Genomic DNA, 6,587 nt, shown 5'->3' with positions numbered 1-6,587 from the left:
GCCAGCAGTCCCTCCCTGCTGACCCTGGAGACCTCTCAGGGCTGGTCTTTTGGGATGATCCTGTCTGGATTTAAACATAATATTTCAGGTACCATCAGCTGACCCCATAGCGCCCAGGACGCTGCCCAGTACTTTCTACACCTGACCTGCAGCTCCTGCATGGCTCAGTGGTGGATGGATGGTCACTCCTGGAGGCTGCACTTGAGGGTGATCAGCTGTGTCCCTGGGCTGGTGGTTCTATTGGAGAGCTCATGAGCTCCTCAAACTCCCTTTGAACATAATCAATAATCTTTGGTACCTGGGTCTCCCGTAGCCACGCAGGCTCTTTGTTCTGCCTGCTGTGAGTCTGGTTGTACACTGAGGTCACTGAGCCCCTCACAGGGAGTCCCCAGGGTGGCAGGGCCCCCAGCCCATCTGGTGGGACTGAGCAGTATCTCCTGCCCCCAAACTGGAACTTGCTCTCCTGGTTCCTCGCTCTTAATCCTTGGAGTTGGCTGTACAGAGATGGCCATCACTGAATGAGCCCAAGGTACCGAGCTGCCCAAATTTGCCTGACCCACCTTCCTCATTCATCAATACTCCCATCAGTCTTTTCTCTGCCATTGCCCTGTTTTACTCCCAATTATTTCATGTTTTATTCAATACTCTCAAATAAAGATGTTGTCATAGCTCAGCACTGTCCTAGTAACAGCAGATCCTGTGCAGGAACATCCCTTGGATGACAGGGACTGTCTCTGTGAGCTCCCAGTCCCCTTAATAAAGTGCTGTTGATTCTGCATAATACAGGTCTTTAACTTTTTCAGGAGAGCTAAATCAAATACCCTGTGGAACTCTTAAATGTATTATGTTAGTGACTTCCTTTATCAACTGAATTTGTAACTATATCAAGAAAAAATTATGAATTTTGGTAAGTCTATGTTCCACGAGGCTGTTTGACATTTGCCTCCTCCCCCGTTCCCACCTCTGCTAACCCACAGGCGGTGCTGGGGACACAGCTCCTGCCATTGCCCATCACATCACTCCTGGCATTAAACCAGCTTCTTCTGTCTTCTAGAAATTCAACAGAATGCCAAGGTTTATTAAAATCCATTTTAGATCTTCAGAAGCCTTCTCAGCTTATTCTCTGAATGCTCCTGGGAGGAAGTTCTCTAGTCCTCCTGATTCCATGTTTACACTTTGCAGTTGCTGTATAGCATCCCCCCAGCTCCTGCCAGAGTACAGGAGCCTATTTGTCTCCAAGTACAGAACAGAAGTATCTGATGAATAAATAAGCATGTGTCACTTCTGCTCCGTGACTGACAGTTACACCGTCATGATCCAGTGCTGGTTTACACCTTCAGGAAAGCTCCTTCCAACACAATGAAAGAATTCCTCCTTGTTTTGCCTTGACCTTTCAGTTGCGGGTTTATTTTAACTGATCCCATCAGCTTCTCCCATCAGCCACGTGTGTGGCCTGCTACTTTCCACATCAAAGTCCCTGATTTTTAATTTTTTAATTCCATTTTCCATTGCCCTTTCCAGTAGGCCTGGCAGGGGTGTGAGGTGCAGGAAAGCACCTGCCCGTGATCCTGAACTTCCGTTTTCCCCTGTTGGTTTTGTCCATGGCTGGTTTTGGCTCCGCTGAGCTGAGCTGGGTTGCGACCCGGCGCTGAACGCGGCTGCCCTGGCCAGGTTCCAGCTCTTCCCCCGCCTCCAGCTCCTCTCAGCCCTCTGAGTGAGGCCAAGCAGAGAATTTCCCCAAGGTGACAGCAAGATTGTTTCTGTTAGAAAGTTATTATCTTTAATTTTTAAAAGCGCCAAGCAAATGTCCCTGAGATTGCAATCACCCATGATGGAGCACTTTTTCTCGCTACTCATTATAGGCAGGTATTTAAGGAGCTGCTCATCCTGTTCCTCTGTCTGGTCAGTGTCTGTGATAGATTCTCATCACCACCCCAACGTGCCACTTCTCAGCAGCGCCCGGTCCAGCTCAGTGCCAGTGCTGGTGATGGTGTGGTAGGGCTGCCAGGCTCCCCTCCACAGCCACTCTGACCACACTGACCACCCTGCCCAGAGGCCCAGCACCCCTGGCATGGCTCCCCACAATGCCACCGGCCATGGCTCTGCCTGAGGGTGCCCGTGAGGAGTGCCCAGGGATGGCGGCTGTGGGGCAGGGGTGCACAGGTGGGGACTGTCGGTGTGGGCTGGAGGGGATGCAGGGGGAGGTGGGGCTGGTGCAGCAAGGCAGGTTTGGGGAGGTGGTGGAAAGAGGTTGTTCGCTCTTTGTTATCTGAGGGCTGGGAGGCATCGAGTTTTCGTGTGTGATGGAAATGGAGGATGTGGTGTGGTGGAGGCACCTAAGGTGAGGTGATGGATGAAGGTGGAGAGGGACACTTACCTGTTTGAGACTACCTGATGGCTGCACTTTGACACCCAGAGAGTCTTCCCATCAGAACAGCCTGGAGCAGGGACAGCCCAGCCCCTGGCACTGCCATCACACAGCGCTGAACACCTGCCCTGGACACGGGGCTCTGCAAGGGGTCACATACAACACCCAGGCACAAGCTTGGATTTAGGGAATCCCTGAGCCTCGCCTTGGTGGAGGATGTATTGCATAAACATGAATTACTGTCCTCTAATGGAGATGGAAATGAGGCTGGCTGGACCCTCAGGCTGCTCCAGACCCATGTTCTTGTGGCACATGGCCAAAAGCCACGAGTCATAAGAATCCTTCTGGACACAGAGGGTCTCGTGCCACTGCCAGCTGGCACCGTGGCTCCGAGCAGCCGTGCCTCCAGCTCCACGGCTGTTTGAAGAGTGTCCGGGGAGGAGCTGCACCTCAGCTCACTGCCACCAGCTCTGCTTTGAGCAGAGGGTGCAAAATTCACCCTCCTGGGATGCTGCAGTGTTTCCTGGGCAAAAATCCTGACTTGTGGGGTGGGTTAAAGAGTCGGTTCCCTCACTGCCTGCGAGCAGCACGTGATGAGTAAAATGTATGCTGTGAACAGCTCAGAAACAGGCATTTTACTGCTGCATAGGCGTGGTGCAGAGCCTGTCATCTCCGGAGCTGTTCCCGTGTAATAGAGGTGGAAGGCTGAATTTGAATGAGGCTCAAGTGGTTTTTTTCCCGTGCAAGGTCACTGGCTCCATGCCGGCTGTAAATAATTAGGGATGGCTAACGAAGGCTGCGAGCCCCAGTGCTGGTGGCTGCGGGTAGCTGTGGTTTGGGGAGGATGCCCCATCTGGTTGGATGCCAGATCCTCCCGTTCCCAGCGAGGTGGGGACTGGCCAGGAGGTGCCAGGATGACGTTTGCTGGAGCAGCCAGGGAGCGATGCCCAGCTCCACTGCCAAGAGCTGCGTGGCCTTTGGTGAATCCCTTCTCTCAGCGTGAGTCTTGCCCTTCATAACGTGAAGCCAGGTGAGTTCAGCGGTGCTCACCTCACACGGCTCTGGGAAAGTCCCCCAGCACCCTCCCCGCTGGCCCACAGGGTGATGCCCTCCCATCCTCACTGGCACAGCCCTGCTGGGCACGCTGTGCTCTGCACAGGGGACAGACCAGGTGTGGAGACCTGTCATGCTCTGCTGTTCGGGATGAGGTGAGGCAGCCGAGCGTTAATCTTGCTCAGGGCTTCTCGCATCTCCGTGGTTCCTGTTCACATGGGTTTCACCATGGATTTTTAATGAACGCAGCGTGCACTTCATAAATAGACATTAACCTCCTTTTTCGGGAAAATCAAAAATGCTCTTAAAATTATATAAATGCACTAATCCGAAAGTGTGGAGGGGTTGTTCAGTTGCTGCCCGAGGGGTCCCACTTGGCAGGGCGGTTCTTCCCTGCCTCACCTGCTGACAAGTGCCGCTGGCTGATTCACGGCGCTGGCAGGAGGCAGCTGCCGGGGATCCACTGTCATTCAACGCAGCAGTGCTGGCGGGTGCCGGGGCTGGGTCAGTCCAAGGCATTCGAGGGGAAAGGCGCCCACCCGTGTCCTGAGTCCCCGCAAAGTGCCCGCCGGGAGATGGGGAGGACGTGGGGAGGGGTCCTGCCCGCTGCCCGCTGCCCCACTCCCTTTCCAGAGGGGCTGAAGCTGGGCTGCAACACCTACAACCCACTTCAGTCTTTCAAGTCACCCTCGGAAGGAGATCCCCTGAAGCTAGTGGATGCATTTTGGGTTAGTGCTCGGTGGGGAGAGGAGGGAGGTGTTCACGTCCCTCCTGAGGGGTCCCAGGTGGGTTTGCTTTGGCTGGTGGGCTCGGCTCCAGAGGTTTTGGGTAGCTTTACTCGGGGTGAGGAGTGGGGAGCCGCTTGCTCTGCGCAGTGCCACGCGGGCTGTGAGGAGCCGCGGCTCTCTCGGGGAGTGCAGCAGCTCCAGATAAGGGCTCTGATTAAGAAGACACCTGCAGTGATAAAGAATGACAGTGCCGGGGTGACAACGGGTGTCTCTCCCTCGGCGTGTGTGTGCTGCCAGCTCTGCGGCGGAAGGAAGGTTCCGCAGGCTGTGCCGGGGAGGAGCAGGGGCTGCATCCCGCACCGGGACCTGTTACACAACCCTTGGGAAACACCGCCCCTGGCCCGGCTCTGGGTCAGCCCGGGGCTCCGGGGATGGCTGCGGAATGTTCTGATCCCACACTGCTGTGATTTCCCAGCCTTCTACCTGCAACAGGTATTGAAGTGTCTTCAGAATGAAAAGTCCAGGCCAGGGTATGCTGCATGCTTTGAACTGTCCTGTGCCTTTTGGTCCCTTCCAACCCGAACCATTCGGGGGTTCTAAGATTCTATGATCACTTGCCCAGAGGAGAAGTGGAGGGTCTTCTTGCAATAGGCTTTTGGTCCTTTTTGAGCTGTGTCAGGACTGCTGGGCTTCACTCATCCCCTGAACACTGCAGGAATCCCTCACTCACTGGTGAGTAGCTGTGCTTGATCAGGGATTTTCACAGTCATGGCAGGGAGAAGCAGGAGGAAGGATTGTGGCTGCTGAGCAGGTGATAGGGGGTGATGATTTTCTCAGATATTGCCTGTTTCTTATCTTCTGACACCACAATGTAAAGACAAATCTCGTGCTGTTGGGCAGCAGAGGGAGGCTGAGCTGCTCCTGTGTCAGGTCCTTGGGAATGGTGGTGTTTAATAATACAGTCCTGTGGAAATGCCAGGATGCAGGGAGGCCATTGGGCAGGTTGGGGAGCAGGTCAGCCCCTTGTACCATCCTGTCGCTCTCCCTAGGGCTCTGTGTGTTTGCTGTTTGCCAAGTGGTGTGTATTGAAGGAGGAGAATTGGGGTGCACAGGAGTGCCGGGAGGGGTACAGGGAGCAAGGGGGGACATGTGACCCCCCCAGCCTTTCTGGGGGTCGCTGGACACCCACGAGGGTGTTGGTATTGGTGATACACCCTGCGGGACTTGGGCAGTAGTGAGCAGTGACAAAAGGTGGTGTTTGAGGGTGACATTTGTGTTCATGCCTCTTGAACGGTCACAGTTACAATTTCACTGGTAATTTGCTAATTGTCCTCTAATTATACCTTTAATATCAGTTCGTGCCTGGAATCACGAGGGGAGGGGAGAGCACCCCTAGAGAGATTACCAACAAGCAATGGCCCTTTTGAGATGTGCCTGATTTAACTTATTAAAATCAGTCTTGGCTTGTGCTGCTGGCACTGTCATCAAGCGGCTCGTGTCCTGCAGAACTTCCCTGGTCCCAGAGACGGCACCTCCATCCCCCTGGAGAGGCTGGGTTCCATCCTAACATGAAATAGGAACCCTTCAGGCCAGGCCGGTGCTGCTCAGCTGGGTGTTGAACACCAACATCTTGCAGCTCTCTATGTGATACCTCAGCATCCCCGATCGCATCACACAACGTCATCACGGGAGCACTGCAAGGGGCTGCACCGGGTGCCTCCTGCCCGAGCCGGCCCGGGGCTGCTGCCTGGATGGGAAAGGTCACTGTCACTTGGCGAGGCAGACTGTGACCTCCCCGCAGCTGCCCCTGCCCCGGCCCGACTGTGTGTCCCTGCCAGCTGAGACAGTCATTCCTGCCGGGATGCTGGCATCCTTGCCAAATCCTCCATTTGCCTGAGCAGCCTCGCTCAGCCCCGCAGCCTTATCACGGCACAGGAGCTGTGCCACCCGGCCCCCACCGGGCTGGCAGCGGGGACCCCTCCAGATGGGCACGGGCTGATCACCCTGCCCGCCCCGGCTGCTCCGGGGATTGGGAGCCTCTCGCAGCCCCGAGGCTTCTTCTCCCTGTTCTGGGAGAATCTCTTGTCGCTCCTCAGCACACTCCAGCCAAAGATAAAATTGTTCTCTGTACATCAGTCTTTGGCCTTCTCTCCAGTGTGAGAAGCTGGAGAAGGATCAGAGTGATCGCGCCTTGCATAGGAAGCAGGAAAGCTGCAGCGGGGTGTGAGACCTCTCAGCTGGGGAGGAGCAGGAGCCGGGGCTTCTGCTTCTGTCTCCCATCAGCGGAAGCGTGGCCCTGCGAGGGCAGCGAGGCTGGGGGAGGTGGTGTGCATGTTGTAAATAATTGCATATAATAACATTAAATACACTCTGTACATCGCCCCAACCTGCCCCAATTGCCACTGCTACCGCCCCCCGCCCTCAGCCTGCAGCAGACC

Source organism: Corvus brachyrhynchos, unplaced genomic scaffold (assembly GCF_000691975.1).
Source record: "Corvus brachyrhynchos isolate BGI_N302 unplaced genomic scaffold, ASM69197v1 scaffold5, whole genome shotgun sequence".
Classification (NCBI taxonomy): Eukaryota; Metazoa; Chordata; class Aves; order Passeriformes; family Corvidae; genus Corvus; species Corvus brachyrhynchos.
Note: the sequence above shows the minus strand (reverse complement) of the source record.